Source organism: Triticum urartu, chromosome 5A (assembly GCF_056163025.1).
Source record: "Triticum urartu cultivar PI428250 chromosome 5A, HENAU_Tu73, whole genome shotgun sequence".
Taxonomy (NCBI): domain Eukaryota; kingdom Viridiplantae; phylum Streptophyta; class Magnoliopsida; order Poales; family Poaceae; genus Triticum; species Triticum urartu.
In genome coordinates, this window is record NC_141877.1 from 72,045,825 (window position 1) to 72,060,252 (window position 14,428).

Genomic DNA, 14,428 nt, shown 5'->3' on the forward strand with positions numbered 1-14,428 from the left:
ACGATTTCCACCCCTCCCTCTATACCGCAGCAACACGTATTTTACACCCCTTTCACAACGCGCTTTTCGCGCCCCAACTCTCCCTAGCCGCGTGACTAACGAGCTCCGAGCTAAAACATATCGCAAATGTCAAAAATATGATGACAGGCTTAATATATATCACGCACGTGCGTTCTGTTCCTCACGTACGTACAAAAATAATTAAAAAGGGAATGCAACACGAGGACTTCCCAGGAGGTCACCCATCCTAGTACTACTCTCACCCAAGCACGCTTAACTTCGGAGTTCTGATGGGATCCGGTGCTTTAGTGCTGGTATGATCGCATCTGACATGTTACCCCCGGCTTCATCCCTTATGCTTCCCACTCCCACGTCCGCTACAAAGACGGCTATACATTCTTACTACCATTACAACCGTCGCCTACTAATGGATAATGCCCTATACTACTTACTCTCCCGCTCAACTACGAAGACGAGTTTACCACGATTTCCACCCCTCCCTCTATACCGCAGCAACACGTATTTTACACCCCTTTCACAACGCGCTTTTCGCGCCCCAACTCTCCCTAGCCGCGTGACTAACGAGCTCCGAGCTAAAACATATCGCAAATGTCAAAAATATGATGACAGGCTTAATATATATCACGCACGTGCGTTCTGTTCCTCACGTACGTACAAAAATAATTAAAAAGGGAATGCAACACGAGGACTTCCCAGGAGGTCACCCATCCTAGTACTACTCTCGCCCAAGCACGCTTAACTTCGGAGTTCTGATGGGATCCGGTGCTTTAGTGCTGGTATGATCGCATCCGACATGTTACCCCCGGCTTCATCCCTTATGCTTCCCACTCCCACGTCCGCTACAAAGACGGCTATACATTCTTACTACCATTACAACCGTCGCCTACTAATGGATAATGCCCTATACTACTTACTCTCTCGCTCAACTACGAAGACGAGTTTACCATGATTTCCACCCCTCCCTCTATACCGCAGCAACACGTATTTTACACCCCTTTCACAACGCGCTTTTCGCGCCCCAACTCTCCCTAGCCGCGTGACTAACGAGCTCCGAGCTAAAACATATCGCAAATGTCAAAAATATGATGACAGGCTTAATATATATCACGCACGCACGTGCGTTCTGTTCCTCACGTACGTACAAAAATAATTAAAAAGGGAATGCAACACGAGGACTTCCCAAGAGGTCACCCATCCTAGTACTACTCTCGCCCAAGCACGCTTAACTTCGGAGTTCTGATGGGATCCGGTGCTTTAGTGCTGGTATGATCGCATCCGACATGTTACCCCCGGCTTCATCCCTTATGCTTCCCACTCCCACGTCCGCTACAAAGACGGCTATACATTCTTACTACCATTACAACCGTCGCCTACTAATGGATAATGCCCTATACTACTTACTCTCTCGCTCAACTACGAAGACGAGTTTACCACGATTTCCACCCCTCCCTCTATACCGCAGCAACACGTATTTTACACCCCTTTCACAACGCGCTTTTCGCGCCCCAACTCTCCCTAGCCGCGTGACTAACGAGCTCCGAGCTAAAACATATCGCAAATGTCAAAAATATGATGACAGGCTTAATATATATCACGCACGTGCGTTCTGTTCCTCACGTACGTACAAAAATAATTAAAAAGGGAATGCAACACGAGGACTTCCCAGGAGGTCACCCATCCTAGTACTACTCTCGCCCAAGCACGCTTAACTTCGGAGTTCTGATGGGATCCGGTGCTTTAGTGCTGGTATGATCGCATCCGACATGTTACCCCCGGCTTCATCCCTTATGCTTCCCACTCCCACGTCCGCTACAAAGACGGCTATACATTCTTACTACCATTACAACCGTCGCCTACTAATGGATAATGCCCTATACTACTTACTCTCTCGCTCAACTACGAAGACGAGTTTACCACGATTTCCACCCCTCCCTCTATACCGCAGCAACACGTATTTTACACCCCTTTCACAACGCGCTTTTCGCGCCCCAACTCTCCCTAGCCGCGTGACTAACGAGCTCCGAGCTAAAACATATCGCAAATGTCAAAAATATGATGACAGGCTTAATATATATCACGCACGCACGTGCGTTCTGTTCCTCACGTACGTACAAAAATAATTAAAAAGGGAATGCAACACGAGGACTTCCCAGGAGGTCACCCATCCTAGTACTACTCTCGCCCAAGCACGCTTAACTTCAGAGTTCTGATGGGATCCGGTGCTTTAGTGCTGGTATGATCGCATCCGACATGTTACCCCCGGCTTCATCCCTTATGCTTCCCACTCCCACGTCCGCAACAAAGACGGCTATACATTCTTACTACCATTACAACCGTCGCCTACTAATGGATAATGCCCTATACTACTTACTCTCCCGCTCAACTACGAAGACGAGTTTACCACGATTTCCATCCCTCCCTCTATACCGCAGCAACACGTATTTTATACCCCTTTCACAACGCGCTTTTCGCGCCCCAACTCTCCCTAGCCGCGTGACTAACGAGCTCCGAGCTAAAACATATCGCAAATGTCAAAAATATGATGACAGGCTTAATATATATCACGCACGTGCGTTCTGTTCCTCACGTACGTACAAAAATAATTAAAAAGGGAATGCAACACGACGACTTCCCAGGAGGTCACCCATCCTAGTACTACTCTCGCCCAAGCACGCTTAACTTCGGAGTTCTGATGGGATCCGGTGCTTTAGTGCTGGTATGATCGCATCCGACATGTTACCCCCGGCTTCATCCCTTATGCTTCCCACTCCCACGTCCGCTACAAAGACGGCTATACATTCTTACTACCATTACAACCGTCGCCTACTAATGGATAATGCCCTATACTACTTACTCTCTCGCTCAACTACGAAGACGAGTTTACCACGATTTCCACCCCTCCCTCTATACCGCAGCAACACGTATTTTACACCCCTTTCACAACGCGCTTTTCGCGCCCCAACTCTCCCTAGCCGCGTGACTAACGAGCTCCGAGCTAAAACATATCGCAAATGTCAAAAATATGATGACAGGCTTAATATATATCACGCACGTGCGTTCTGTTCCTCACGTACGTACAAAAATAATTAAAAAGGGAATGCAACACGAGGACTTCCCAGGAGGTCACCCATCCTAGTACTACTCTCGCCCAAGCACGCTTAACTTCGGAGTTCTGATGGGATCCGGTGCTTTAGTGCTGGTATGATCGCATCCGACATGTTACCCCCGGCTTCATCCCTATGCTTCCCACTCCCACGTCCGCTGCAAAGACGGCTATACATTCTTACTACCATTACAACCGTCGCCTACTAATGGATAATGCCCTATACTACTTACTCTCTCGCTCAACTACGAAGACAAGTTTACCACGATTTCCACCCCTCCCTCTATACCGCAGCAACACGTATTTTACACCCCTTTCACAACGCGCTTTTCGCGCCCCAACTCTCCCTAGCCGCGTGACTAACGAGCTCTGAGCTAAAACATATCGCAAATGTCAAAAATATGATGACAGGCTTAATATATATCACGCACGCACGTGCGTTCTGTTCCTCACGTACGTACAAAAATAATTAAAAAGGGAATGCAACACGAGGACTTCCCAAGAGGTCACCCATCCTAGTACTACTCTCGCCCAAGCACGCTTAACTTCGGAGTTCTGATGGGATCCGGTGCTTTAGTGCTGGTATGATCGCATCCCACATGTTACCCCCGGCTTCATCCCTTATGCTTCCCACTCCCACGTCCGCTACAAAGACGGCTATACATTCTTACTACCATTACAACCGTCGCCTACTAATGGATAATGCCCTATACTACTTACTCTCTCGCTCAACTACGAAGACGAGTTTACCACGATTTCCACCCCTCCCTCTATACCACAGCAACACGTATTTTACACCCCTTTCACAACGCGCTTTTCGCGCCCCAACTCTCCCTAGCCGCGTGACTAACGAGCTCCGAGCTAAAACATATCGCAAATGTCAAAAATATGATGACAGGCTTAATATATATCACGCACGCACGTGCGTTCTGTTCCTCACGTACGTACAAAAATAATTAAAAAGGGAATGCAACACGAGGACTTCCCAGGAGGTCACCCATCCTAGTACTACTCTCGCCCAAGCACGCTTAACTTCGGAGTTCTGATGGGATCCGGTGGTTTAGTGCTGGTATGATCGCATCCGACATGTTACCCCCGGCTTCATCCCTTATGCTTCCCACTCCCACGTCCGCTACAAAGACGGCTATACATTCTTACTACCATTACAACCGTCGCCTACTAATGGATAATGCCCTATACTACTTACTCTCTCGCTCAACTACGAAGACGAGTTTACCACGATTTCCACCCCTCCCTCTATACCGCAGCAACACGTATTTTACACCCCTTTCACAACGCGCTTTTCGCGCCCCAACTCTCCCTAGCCGCGTGACTAACGAGCTCCGAGCTAAAACATATCGCAAATGTCAAAAATATGACGACAGGCTTAATATATATCACGCACGTGCGTTCTGTTCCTCACGTACGTACAAAAATAATTAAAAAGGGAATGCAACACGACGACTTCCCAGGAGGTCACCCATCCTAGTACTACTCTCGCCCAAGCACGCTTAACTTCGGAGTTCTGATGGGATCCGGTGCTTTAGTGCTGGTATGATCGCATCCGACATGTTACCCCCGGCTTCATCCCTTATGCTTCCCACTCCCACGTCCGCTACAAAGACGGCTATACATTCTTACTACCATTACAACCGTCGCCTACTAATGGATAATGCCCTATACTAATTACTCTCTCGCTCAACTACGAAGACGAGTTTACCACGATTTCCACCCCTCCCTCTATACCGCAGCAACACGTATTTTACACCCCTTTCACAACGCGCTTTTCGCGCCCCAACTCTCTCTAGCCGCGTGACTAACGAGCTCCGAGCTTAAACATATCGCAAATGTCAAAAATATGATGACAGGCTTAATATATATCACGCACGTGCGTTCTGTTCCTCACGTACGTACAAAAATAATTAAAAAGGGAATGCAACACGAGGACTTCCCAGGAGGTCACCCATCCTAGTACTACTCTCGCCCAAGCACGCTTAACTTCAGAGTTCTGATGGGATCCGGTGCTTTAGTGCTGGTATGATCGCATCCGACATGTTACCCCCGGCTTCATCCCTTATGCTTCCCACTCCCACGTCCGCTACAAAGACGGCTATACATTCTTACTACCATTACAACCGTCGCCTACTAATGGATAATGCCCTATACTACTTACTCTCTCGCTCAACTACGAAGACGAGTTTACCACGATTTCCACCCCTCCCTCTATACCGCAGCAACACGTATTTTACACCCCTTTCACAACGCGCTTTTCGCGCCCCAACTCTCTCTAGCCGCGTGACTAACGAGCTCCGAGCTAAAACATATCGCAAATGTCAAAAATATGACGACAGGCTTAATATATATCACGCACGTGCGTTCTGTTCCTCACGTACGTACAAAAATAATTAAAAAGGGAATGCAACACGACGACTTCCCAGGAGGTCACCCATCCTAGTACTACTCTCGCCCAAGCACGCTTAACTTCGGAGTTCTGATGGGATCCGGTGCTTTAGTGCTGGTATGATCGCATCCGACATGTTACCCCCGGCTTCATCCCTTATGCTTCCCACTCCCACGTCCGCTACAAAGACGGCTATACATTCTTACTACCATTACAACCGTCGCCTACTAATGGATAATGCCCTATACTAATTACTCTCTCGCTCAACTACGAAGACGAGTTTACCACGATTTCCACCCCTCCCTCTATACCGCAGCAACACGTATTTTACACCCCTTTCACAACGCGCTTTTCGCGCCCCAACTCTCTCTAGCCGCGTGACTAACGAGCTCCGAGCTTAAACATATCGCAAATGTCAAAAATATGATGACAGGCTTAATATATATCACGCACGTGCGTTCTGTTCCTCACGTACGTACAAAAATAATTAAAAAGGGAATGCAACACGAGGACTTCCCAGGAGGTCACCCACCCTAGTACTACTCTCGCCCAAGCACGCTTAACTTCGGAGTTCTGATGGGATCCGGTGCTTTAGTGCTGGTATAATCGCATCCGACATGTTACCCCCGGCTTCATCCCTTATGCTTCCCACTCCCACGTCCGCTACAAAGACGGCTATACATTCTTACTACCATTACAACCGTCGCCTACTAATGGATAATGCCCTATACTACTTACTCTCTCGCTCAACTACGAAGACGAGTTTACCACGATTTCCACCCCTCCCTCTATACCGCAGCAACACGTATTTTACACCCCTTTCACAACGCGCTTTTCGCGCCCCAACTCTCCCTAGCCACGTGACTAACGAGCTCCGAGCTAAAACATATCGCAAATGTCAAAAATATGATGACAGGCTTAATATATATCACGCACGTGCGTTCTGTTCCTCACGTACGTACAAAAATAATTAAAAAGGGAATGCAACACGAGGACTTCCCAGGAGGTCACCCATCCTAGTACTACTCTCGCCCAAGCACGCTTAACTTCGGAGTTCTGATGGGATCTGGTGCTTTAGTGCTGGTATGATCGCATCCGACATGTTACCCCCGGCTTCATCCCTTATGCTTCCCACTCCCACGTCCGCTACAAAGACGGCTATACATTCTTACTACCATTACAACCGTCGCCTACTAATGGATAATGCCTATACTACTTACTCTCCCGCTCAACTACGAAGACGAGTTTACCACGATTTCCACCCCTCCCTCTATACCGCAGCAACACGTATTTTACACCCCTTTCACAACGCGCTTTTCGCGCCCCAACTCTCCCTAGCCGCGTGACTAACGAGCTCCGAGCTAAAACATATCGCAAATGTCAAAAATATGATGACAGGCTTAATATATATCACGCACGTGCGTTCTGTTCCTCACGTACGTACAAAAATAATTAAAAAGGGAATGCAACACGAGGACTTCCCAGGAGGTCACCCATCCTAGTACTACTCTCGCCCAAGCACGCTTAACTTCGGAGTTCTGATGGGATCCGGTGCTTTAGTGCTGGTATGATCGCATCCGACATGTTACCCCCGGCTTCATCCCTTATGCTTCCCACTCCCACGTCCGCTACAAAGACGGCTATACATTCTTACTACCATTACAACCGTCGCCTACTAATGGATAATGCCCTATACTAATTACTCTCTCGCTCAACTACGAAGACGAGTTTACCACGATTTCCACCCCTCCCTCTATACCGCAGCAACACGTATTTTACAGCCCTTTCACAACGCGCTTTTCGCGCCCCAACTCTCTCTAGCCGCGTGACTAACGAGCTCCGAGCTTAAACATATCGCAAATGTCAAAAATATGATGACAGGCTTAATATATATCACGCACGTGCGTTCTGTTCCTCACGTACGTACAAAAATAATTAAAAAGGGAATGCAACACGAGGACTTCCCAAGAGGTCACCCATCCTAGTACTACTCTCGCCCAAGCACGCTTAACTTCGGAGTTCTGATGGGATCCGGTGCTTTAGTGCTGGTATGATCGCATCCGACATGTTACCCCCGGCTTCATCCCTTATGCTTCCCACTCCCACGTCCGCTACAAAGACGGCTATACATTCTTACTACCATTACAACCGTCGCCTACTAATGGATAATGCCCTATACTACTTACTCTCTCGCTCAACTACGAAGACGAGTTTACCACGATTTCCACCCCTCCCTCTATACCGCAGCAACACGTATTTTACACCCCTTTCAGAACGCGCTTTTCGCGCCCCAACTCTCCCTAGCCGCGTGACTAACGAGCTCCGAGCTAAAACATATCGCAAATGTCAAAAATATGATGACAGGCTTAATATATATCACGCACGTGCGTTCTGTTCCTCACGTACGTACAAAAATAATTAAAAAGGGAATGCAACACGAGGACTTCCCAGGAGGTCACCCATCCTAGTACTACTCTCGCCCAAGCACGCTTAACTTCGGAGTTCTGATGGGATCTGGTGCTTTAGTGCTGGTATGATCGCATCCGACATGTTACCCCCGGCTTCATCCCTTATGCTTCCCACTCCCACGTCCGCTACAAAGACGGCTATACATTCTTACTACCATTACAACCGTCGCCTACTAATGGATAATGCCCTATACTACTTACTCTCCCGCTCAACTACGAAGACGAGTTTACCACGATTTCCACCCCTCCCTCTATACCGCAGCAACACGTATTTTACACCCCTTTCACAACGCGCTTTTCGCGCCCCAACTCTCCCTAGCCGCGTGACTAACGAGCTCCGAGCTAAAACATATCGCAAATGTCAAAAATATGATGACAGGCTTAATATATATCACGCACGCACGTGCGTTCTGTTCCTCACGTACGTACAAAAATAATTAAAAAGGGAATGCAACACGAGGACTTCCCAGGAGGTCACCCATCCTAGTACTACTCTCGCCCAAGCACGCTTAACTTCGGAGTTCTGATGGGATCCGGTGCTTTAGTGCTGGTATGATCGCATCCGACATGTTACCCCCGGCTTCATCCCTTATGCTTCCCACTCCCACGTCCGCTACAAAGACGGCTATACATTCTTACTACCATTACAACCGTCGCCTACTAATGGATAATGCCCTATACTACTTACTCTCTCGCTCAACTACGAAGACGAGTTTACCACGATTTCCACCCCTCCCTCTATACCGCAGCAACACGTATTTTACACCCCTTTCACAACGCGCTTTTCGCGCCCCAACTCTCCCTAGCCGCATGACTAACGAGCTCCGAGCTAAAACATATCGCAAATGTCAAAAATATGATGACAGGCTTAATATATATCACGCACGTGCGTTCTGTTCCTCACGTACGTACAAAAATAATTAAAAAGGGAATGCAACACGAGGACTTCCCAGGAGGTCACCCATCCTAGTACTACTCTCGCCCAAGCACGCTTAACTTCGGAGTTCTGATGGGATCCGGTGCTTTAGTGCTGGTATGATCGCATCCGACATGTTACCCCCGGCTTCATCCCTTATGCTTCCCACTCCCACGTCCGCTGCAAAGACGGCTATACATTCTTACTACCATTACAACCGTCGCCTACTAATGGATAATGCCCTATACTACTTACTCTCTCGCTCAACTACGAAGACGAGTTTACCACGATTTCCACCCCTCCCTCTATACCGCAGCAACACGTATTTTACACCCCTTTCACAACGCGCTTTTCGCGCCCCAACTCTCCCTAGCCGCGTGACTAACGAGCTCCGAGCTAAAACATATCGCAAATGTCAAAAATATGATGACAGGCTTAATATATATCACGCACGCACGTGCGTTCTGTTCCTCACGTACGTACAAAAATAATTAAAAAGGGAATGCAACACGAGGACTTCCCAGGAGGTCACCCATCCTAGTACTACTCTCGCCCAAGCACGCTTAACTTCGGAGTTCTGATGGGATCCGGTGCTTTAGTGCTGGTATGATCGCATCCGACATGTTACCCCCGGCTTCATCCCTTATGCTTCCCACTCCCACGTCCGCTACAAAGACGGCTATACATTCTTACTACCATTACAACCGTCGCCTACTAATGGATAATGCCCTATACTACTTACTCTCTCGCTCAACTACGAAGACGAGTTTACCACGATTTCCACCCCTCCCTCTATACCGCAGCAACACGTATTTTACACCCCTTTCACAACGCGCTTTTCGCGCCCCAACTCTCCCTAGCCGCATGACTAACGAGCTCCGAGCTAAAACATATCGCAAATGTCAAAAATATGATGACAGGCTTAATATATATCACGCACGTGCGTTCTGTTCCTCACGTACGTACAAAAATAATTGAAAAGGGAATGCAACACGAGGACTTCCCAGGAGGTCACCCATCCTAGTACTACTCTCGCCCAAGCACGCTTAACTTCGGAGTTCTGATGGGATCCGGTGCTTTAGTGCTGGTATGATCGCATCCGACATGTTACCCCCGGCTTCATCCCTTATGCTTCCCACTCCCACGTCCGCTGCAAAGACGGCTATACATTCTTACTACCATTACAACCGTCGCCTACTAATGGATAATGCCCTATACTACTTACTCTCTCGCTCAACTACGAAGACGAGTTTACCACGATTTCCACCCCTCCCTCTATACCGCAGCAACACGTATTTTACACCCCTTTCACAACGCGCTTTTCGCGCCCCAACTCTCCCTAGCCGCGTGACTAACGAGCTCCGAGCTAAAACATATCGCAAATGTCAAAAATATGATGACAGGCTTAATATATATCACGCACGCACGTGCGTTCTGTTCCTCACGTACGTACAAAAATAATTAAAAAGGGAATGCAACACGAGGACTTCCCAGGAGGTCACCCATCCTAGTACTACTCTCGCCCAAGCACGCTTAACTTCGGAGTTCTGATGGGATCCGGTGCTTTAGTGCTGGTATGATCGCATCCGACATGTTACCCCCGGCTTCATCCCTTATGCTTCCCACTCCCACGTCCGCTACAAAGACGGCTATACATTCTTACTACCATTACAACCGTCGCCTACTAATGGATAATGCCCTATACTACTTACTCTCTCGCTCAACTACGAAGACGAGTTTACCACGATTTCCACCCCTCCCTCTATACCGCAGCAACACGTATTTTACACCCCTTTCACAACGCGCTTTTCGCGCCCCAACTCTCCCTAGCCGCGTGACTAACGAGCTCCGAGCTAAAACATATCGCAAATGTCAAAAATATGATGACAGGCTTAATATATATCACGCACGCACGTGCGTTCTGTTCCTCACGTACGTACAAAAATAATTAAAAATGGAATGCAACACGAGGACTTCCTAGGAGGTCACCCATCCTAGTACTACTCTCGCCCAAGCACGCTTAACTTTGGAGTTTTGATGGGATCCGGTGCTTTAGTGCTGGTATGATCGCATCCGACATGTTACCCCCGGCTTCATCCCTTATGCTTCCCACTCCCACGTCCGCTACAAAGACGGCTATACATTCTTACTACCATTACAACCGTCGCCTACTAATGGATAATGCCCTATACTACTTACTCTCTCGCTCAACTACGAAGACGAGTTTACCACGATTTCCACCCCTCCCTCTATACCGCAGCAACACGTATTTTACACCCCTTTCACAACGCGCTTTTCACGCCCCAACTCTCTCTAGCCGCGTGACTAACGAGCTCCGAGCTTAAACATATCGCAAATGTCAAAAATATGATGACAGGCTTAATATATATCACGCACGTGCGTTCTGTTCCTCACGTACGTACAAAAATAATTAAAAAGGGAATGCAACACGAGGACTTCCCAGGAGGTCACCCATCCTAGTACTACTCTCGCCCAAGCACGCTTTACTTCGGAGTTCTGATGGGATCCGGTGCTTTAGTGCTGGTATAATCGCATCCGACATGTTACCCCCGGCTTCATCCCTTATGCTTCCCACTCCCACGTCCGCTACAAAGACGGCTATACATTCTTAATACCATTACAACCGTCGCCTACTAATGGATAATGCCCTATACTACTTACTCTCTCGCTCAACTACGAAGACGAGTTTACCACGATTTCCACCCCTCCCTCTATACCGCAGCAACACGTATTTTACACCCCTTTCACAACGCGCTTTTCGCGCCCCAACTCTCCCTAGCCACGTGACTAACGAGCTCCGAGCTAAAACATATCGCAAATGTCAAAAATATGATGACAGGCTTAATATATATCACGCACGTGCGTTCTGTTCCTCACGTACGTACAAAAATAATTAAAAAGGGAATGCAACACGAGGACTTCCCAGGAGGTCACCCATCCTAGTACTACTCTCGCCCAAGCACGCTTAACTTCGGAGTTCTGATGGGATCTGGTGCTTTAGTGCTGGTATGATCGCATCCAACATGTTACCCCCGGCTTCATCCCTTATGCTTCCCACTCCCACGTCCGCTACAAAGACGGCTATACATTCTTACTACCATTACAACCGTCGCCTACTAATGGATAATGCCCTATACTACTTACTCTCCCGCTCAACTACGAAGACGAGTTTACCACGATTTCCACCCCTCCCTCTATACCGCAGCAACACGTATTTTACACCCCTTTCACAACGCGCTTTTCGCGCCCCAACTCTCCCTAGCCGCGTGACTAACGAGCTCCGAGCTAAAACATATCGCAAATGTCAAAAATATGATGACAGGCTTAATATATATCACGGACGCACGTGCGTTCTGTTCCTCACGTACGTACAAAAATAATTAAAAAGGGAATGCAACACGAGGACTTCCCAGGAGGTCACCCATCCTAGTACAACTCTCGCCCAAGCACGCTTAACTTCGGAGTTCTGATGGGATCCGGTGCTTTAGTGCTGGTATGATCGCATCCGACATGTTACCCCCGGCTTCATCCCTTATGCTTCCCACTCCCACGTCCGCTACAAAGACGGCTATACATTCTTACTACCATTACAACCGTCGCCTACTAATGGATAATGCCCTATACTACTTACTCTCTCGCTCAACTACGAAGACGAGTTTACCACGATTTCCACCCCTCCCTCTATACCGCAGCAACACGTATTTTACACCCCTTTCACAACGCGCTTTTCGCGCCCCAACTCTCCCTAGCCGCGTGACTAACGAGCTCCGAGCTAAAACATATCGCAAATGTCAAAAATATGATGACAGGCTTAATATATATCACGCACGTGCGTTCTGTTCCTCACGTACGTACAAAAATAATTAAAAAGGGAATGCAACACGAGGACTTCCCAGGAGGTCACCCATCCTAGTACTACTCTCGCCCAAGCACGCTTAACTTTGGAGTTTTGATGGGATCCGGTGCTTTAGTGCTGGTATGATCGCATCCGACATGTTACCCCCGGCTTCATCCCTTATGCTTCCCACTCCCACGTCCGCTACAAAGACGGCTATACATTCTTACTACCATTACAACCGTCGCCTACTAATGGATAATGCCCTATACTACTTACTCTCTCGCTCAACTACGAAGACGAGTTTACCACGATTTCCACCCCTCCCTCTATACCGCAGCAACACGTATTTTACACCCCTTTCACAACGCGCTTTTCGCGCCCCAACTCTCCCTAGCCGCGTGACTAACGAGCTCCGAGCTAAAACATATCGCAAATGTCAAAAATATGATGACAGGCTTAATATATATCACGCACGTGCGTTCTGTTCCTCACGTACGTACACAAAAATAATTAAAAAGGGAATGCAACACGAGGACTTCCCAGGAGGTCACCCATCCTAGTACTACTCTCGCCCAAGCACGCTTAACTTCGGAGTTCTGATGGGATCCGGTGCTTTAGTGCTGGTATGATCGCATCCGACATGTTACCCCCGGCTTCATCCCTTATGCTTCCCACTCCCACGTCCGCTACAAAGACGGCTATACATTCTTACTACCATTACAACCGTCGCCTACTAATGGATAATGCCCTATACTACTTACTCTCTCGCTCAACTACGAAGACGAGTTTACCACGATTTCCACCCCTCCCTCTATACCGCAGCAACACGTATTTTACACCCCTTTCACAACGCGCTTTTCGCGCCCCAACTCTCCCTAGCCGCGTGACTAACGAGCTCCGAGCTAAAACATATCGCAAATGTCAAAAATATGATGACAGGCTTAATATATATCACGCACGTGCGTTCTGTTCCTCACGTACGTACACAAAAATAATTAAAAAGGGAATGCAACACGAGGACTTCCCAGGAGGTCACCCATCCTAGTACTACTCTCGCCCAAGCACGCTTAACTTCGGAGTTCTGATGGGATCCGGTGCTTTAGTGCTGGTATGATCGCATCCGACATGTTACCCCCGGCTTCATCCCTTATGCTTCCCACTCCCACGTCCGCTACAAAGACGGCTATACATTCTTACTACCATTACAACCGTCGCCTACTAATGGATAATGCCCTATACTACTTACTCTCTCGCTCAACTACGAAGACGAGTTTACCACGATTTCCACCCCTCCCTCTATACCGCAGCAACACGTATTTTACACCCCTTTCACAACGCGCTTTTCGCGCCCCAACTCTCCCTAGCCGCGTGACTAACGAGCTCCGAGCTAAAACATATCGCAAATGTCAAAAATATGATGACAGGCTTAATATATATCACGCACGCACGTGCGTTCTGTTCCTCACGTACGTACAAAAATAATTAAAAAGGGAATGCAACACGAGGACTTCCCAGGAGGTCACCCATCCTAGTACTACTCTCGCCCAAGCACGCTTAACTTCGGAGTTCTGATGGGATCCGGTGCTTTAGTGCTGGTATGATCGCATCCGACATGTTACCCCCGGCTTCATCCCTTATGCTTCCCACTCCCACGTCCGCT

At 48.2% G+C, this 14,428-nt stretch overlaps 30 non-coding genes across 30 annotated transcripts; all 30 read right to left on the reverse strand.

Moving 5' to 3' along the window:
• Positions 1-209: 209 nt before the first annotated feature.
• LOC147969375 (5S ribosomal RNA) lies at positions 210-328 on the reverse strand. The gene has a single exon (XR_015606523.1). It is a non-coding gene; the product is annotated as a 5S ribosomal RNA (ribosomal RNA).
• A 364-nt stretch (positions 329-692) lies between these two features.
• LOC147969376 (5S ribosomal RNA) lies at positions 693-811 on the reverse strand. The gene has a single exon (XR_015605019.1). It is a non-coding gene; the product is annotated as a 5S ribosomal RNA (ribosomal RNA).
• A 368-nt stretch (positions 812-1,179) lies between these two features.
• Positions 1,180-1,298, reverse strand: LOC147969377 (5S ribosomal RNA). Its single transcript, XR_015605720.1, has one exon. It is a non-coding gene; the product is annotated as a 5S ribosomal RNA (ribosomal RNA).
• Positions 1,299-1,662: 364 nt separating this feature from the next.
• Positions 1,663-1,781, reverse strand: LOC147969378 (5S ribosomal RNA). The gene has a single exon (XR_015605020.1). It is a non-coding gene; the product is annotated as a 5S ribosomal RNA (ribosomal RNA).
• Positions 1,782-2,149: 368 nt separating this feature from the next.
• On the reverse strand, positions 2,150-2,268 carry LOC147969379 (5S ribosomal RNA). The gene has a single exon (XR_015605935.1). It is a non-coding gene; the product is annotated as a 5S ribosomal RNA (ribosomal RNA).
• Positions 2,269-2,632: 364 nt separating this feature from the next.
• LOC147969380 (5S ribosomal RNA) lies at positions 2,633-2,751 on the reverse strand. Its single transcript, XR_015606220.1, has one exon. It is a non-coding gene; the product is annotated as a 5S ribosomal RNA (ribosomal RNA).
• A 364-nt stretch (positions 2,752-3,115) lies between these two features.
• LOC147969381 (5S ribosomal RNA) lies at positions 3,116-3,234 on the reverse strand. The gene has a single exon (XR_015605022.1). It is a non-coding gene; the product is annotated as a 5S ribosomal RNA (ribosomal RNA).
• A 367-nt stretch (positions 3,235-3,601) lies between these two features.
• LOC147969382 (5S ribosomal RNA) lies at positions 3,602-3,720 on the reverse strand. The gene has a single exon (XR_015605721.1). It is a non-coding gene; the product is annotated as a 5S ribosomal RNA (ribosomal RNA).
• Positions 3,721-4,088: 368 nt separating this feature from the next.
• Positions 4,089-4,207, reverse strand: LOC147969383 (5S ribosomal RNA). Its single transcript, XR_015605776.1, has one exon. It is a non-coding gene; the product is annotated as a 5S ribosomal RNA (ribosomal RNA).
• A 364-nt stretch (positions 4,208-4,571) lies between these two features.
• On the reverse strand, positions 4,572-4,690 carry LOC147969384 (5S ribosomal RNA). The gene has a single exon (XR_015606221.1). It is a non-coding gene; the product is annotated as a 5S ribosomal RNA (ribosomal RNA).
• Positions 4,691-5,054: 364 nt separating this feature from the next.
• Positions 5,055-5,173, reverse strand: LOC147969385 (5S ribosomal RNA). The gene has a single exon (XR_015605936.1). It is a non-coding gene; the product is annotated as a 5S ribosomal RNA (ribosomal RNA).
• A 364-nt stretch (positions 5,174-5,537) lies between these two features.
• Positions 5,538-5,656, reverse strand: LOC147969386 (5S ribosomal RNA). Its single transcript, XR_015606222.1, has one exon. It is a non-coding gene; the product is annotated as a 5S ribosomal RNA (ribosomal RNA).
• A 364-nt stretch (positions 5,657-6,020) lies between these two features.
• Positions 6,021-6,139, reverse strand: LOC147969387 (5S ribosomal RNA). Its single transcript, XR_015605798.1, has one exon. It is a non-coding gene; the product is annotated as a 5S ribosomal RNA (ribosomal RNA).
• A 364-nt stretch (positions 6,140-6,503) lies between these two features.
• LOC147969388 (5S ribosomal RNA) lies at positions 6,504-6,622 on the reverse strand. The gene has a single exon (XR_015606178.1). It is a non-coding gene; the product is annotated as a 5S ribosomal RNA (ribosomal RNA).
• Positions 6,623-6,985: 363 nt separating this feature from the next.
• Positions 6,986-7,104, reverse strand: LOC147969389 (5S ribosomal RNA). Its single transcript, XR_015605023.1, has one exon. It is a non-coding gene; the product is annotated as a 5S ribosomal RNA (ribosomal RNA).
• Positions 7,105-7,468: 364 nt separating this feature from the next.
• Positions 7,469-7,587, reverse strand: LOC147969390 (5S ribosomal RNA). Its single transcript, XR_015605722.1, has one exon. It is a non-coding gene; the product is annotated as a 5S ribosomal RNA (ribosomal RNA).
• A 364-nt stretch (positions 7,588-7,951) lies between these two features.
• LOC147969391 (5S ribosomal RNA) lies at positions 7,952-8,070 on the reverse strand. The gene has a single exon (XR_015606179.1). It is a non-coding gene; the product is annotated as a 5S ribosomal RNA (ribosomal RNA).
• Positions 8,071-8,438: 368 nt separating this feature from the next.
• Positions 8,439-8,557, reverse strand: LOC147969392 (5S ribosomal RNA). Its single transcript, XR_015605024.1, has one exon. It is a non-coding gene; the product is annotated as a 5S ribosomal RNA (ribosomal RNA).
• A 364-nt stretch (positions 8,558-8,921) lies between these two features.
• LOC147969393 (5S ribosomal RNA) lies at positions 8,922-9,040 on the reverse strand. The gene has a single exon (XR_015605025.1). It is a non-coding gene; the product is annotated as a 5S ribosomal RNA (ribosomal RNA).
• A 368-nt stretch (positions 9,041-9,408) lies between these two features.
• LOC147969394 (5S ribosomal RNA) lies at positions 9,409-9,527 on the reverse strand. The gene has a single exon (XR_015605026.1). It is a non-coding gene; the product is annotated as a 5S ribosomal RNA (ribosomal RNA).
• A 364-nt stretch (positions 9,528-9,891) lies between these two features.
• LOC147969395 (5S ribosomal RNA) lies at positions 9,892-10,010 on the reverse strand. Its single transcript, XR_015605027.1, has one exon. It is a non-coding gene; the product is annotated as a 5S ribosomal RNA (ribosomal RNA).
• Positions 10,011-10,378: 368 nt separating this feature from the next.
• Positions 10,379-10,497, reverse strand: LOC147969396 (5S ribosomal RNA). Its single transcript, XR_015605029.1, has one exon. It is a non-coding gene; the product is annotated as a 5S ribosomal RNA (ribosomal RNA).
• A 368-nt stretch (positions 10,498-10,865) lies between these two features.
• LOC147969397 (5S ribosomal RNA) lies at positions 10,866-10,984 on the reverse strand. The gene has a single exon (XR_015606796.1). It is a non-coding gene; the product is annotated as a 5S ribosomal RNA (ribosomal RNA).
• Positions 10,985-11,348: 364 nt separating this feature from the next.
• LOC147969398 (5S ribosomal RNA) lies at positions 11,349-11,467 on the reverse strand. Its single transcript, XR_015606214.1, has one exon. It is a non-coding gene; the product is annotated as a 5S ribosomal RNA (ribosomal RNA).
• A 364-nt stretch (positions 11,468-11,831) lies between these two features.
• LOC147969399 (5S ribosomal RNA) lies at positions 11,832-11,950 on the reverse strand. The gene has a single exon (XR_015606180.1). It is a non-coding gene; the product is annotated as a 5S ribosomal RNA (ribosomal RNA).
• A 368-nt stretch (positions 11,951-12,318) lies between these two features.
• Positions 12,319-12,437, reverse strand: LOC147969400 (5S ribosomal RNA). Its single transcript, XR_015605904.1, has one exon. It is a non-coding gene; the product is annotated as a 5S ribosomal RNA (ribosomal RNA).
• A 364-nt stretch (positions 12,438-12,801) lies between these two features.
• On the reverse strand, positions 12,802-12,920 carry LOC147969401 (5S ribosomal RNA). Its single transcript, XR_015606707.1, has one exon. It is a non-coding gene; the product is annotated as a 5S ribosomal RNA (ribosomal RNA).
• Positions 12,921-13,286: 366 nt separating this feature from the next.
• On the reverse strand, positions 13,287-13,405 carry LOC147969402 (5S ribosomal RNA). Its single transcript, XR_015605030.1, has one exon. It is a non-coding gene; the product is annotated as a 5S ribosomal RNA (ribosomal RNA).
• Positions 13,406-13,771: 366 nt separating this feature from the next.
• On the reverse strand, positions 13,772-13,890 carry LOC147969403 (5S ribosomal RNA). The gene has a single exon (XR_015605031.1). It is a non-coding gene; the product is annotated as a 5S ribosomal RNA (ribosomal RNA).
• Positions 13,891-14,258: 368 nt separating this feature from the next.
• Positions 14,259-14,377, reverse strand: LOC147969404 (5S ribosomal RNA). The gene has a single exon (XR_015605032.1). It is a non-coding gene; the product is annotated as a 5S ribosomal RNA (ribosomal RNA).
• Positions 14,378-14,428: the final 51 nt, after the last annotated feature.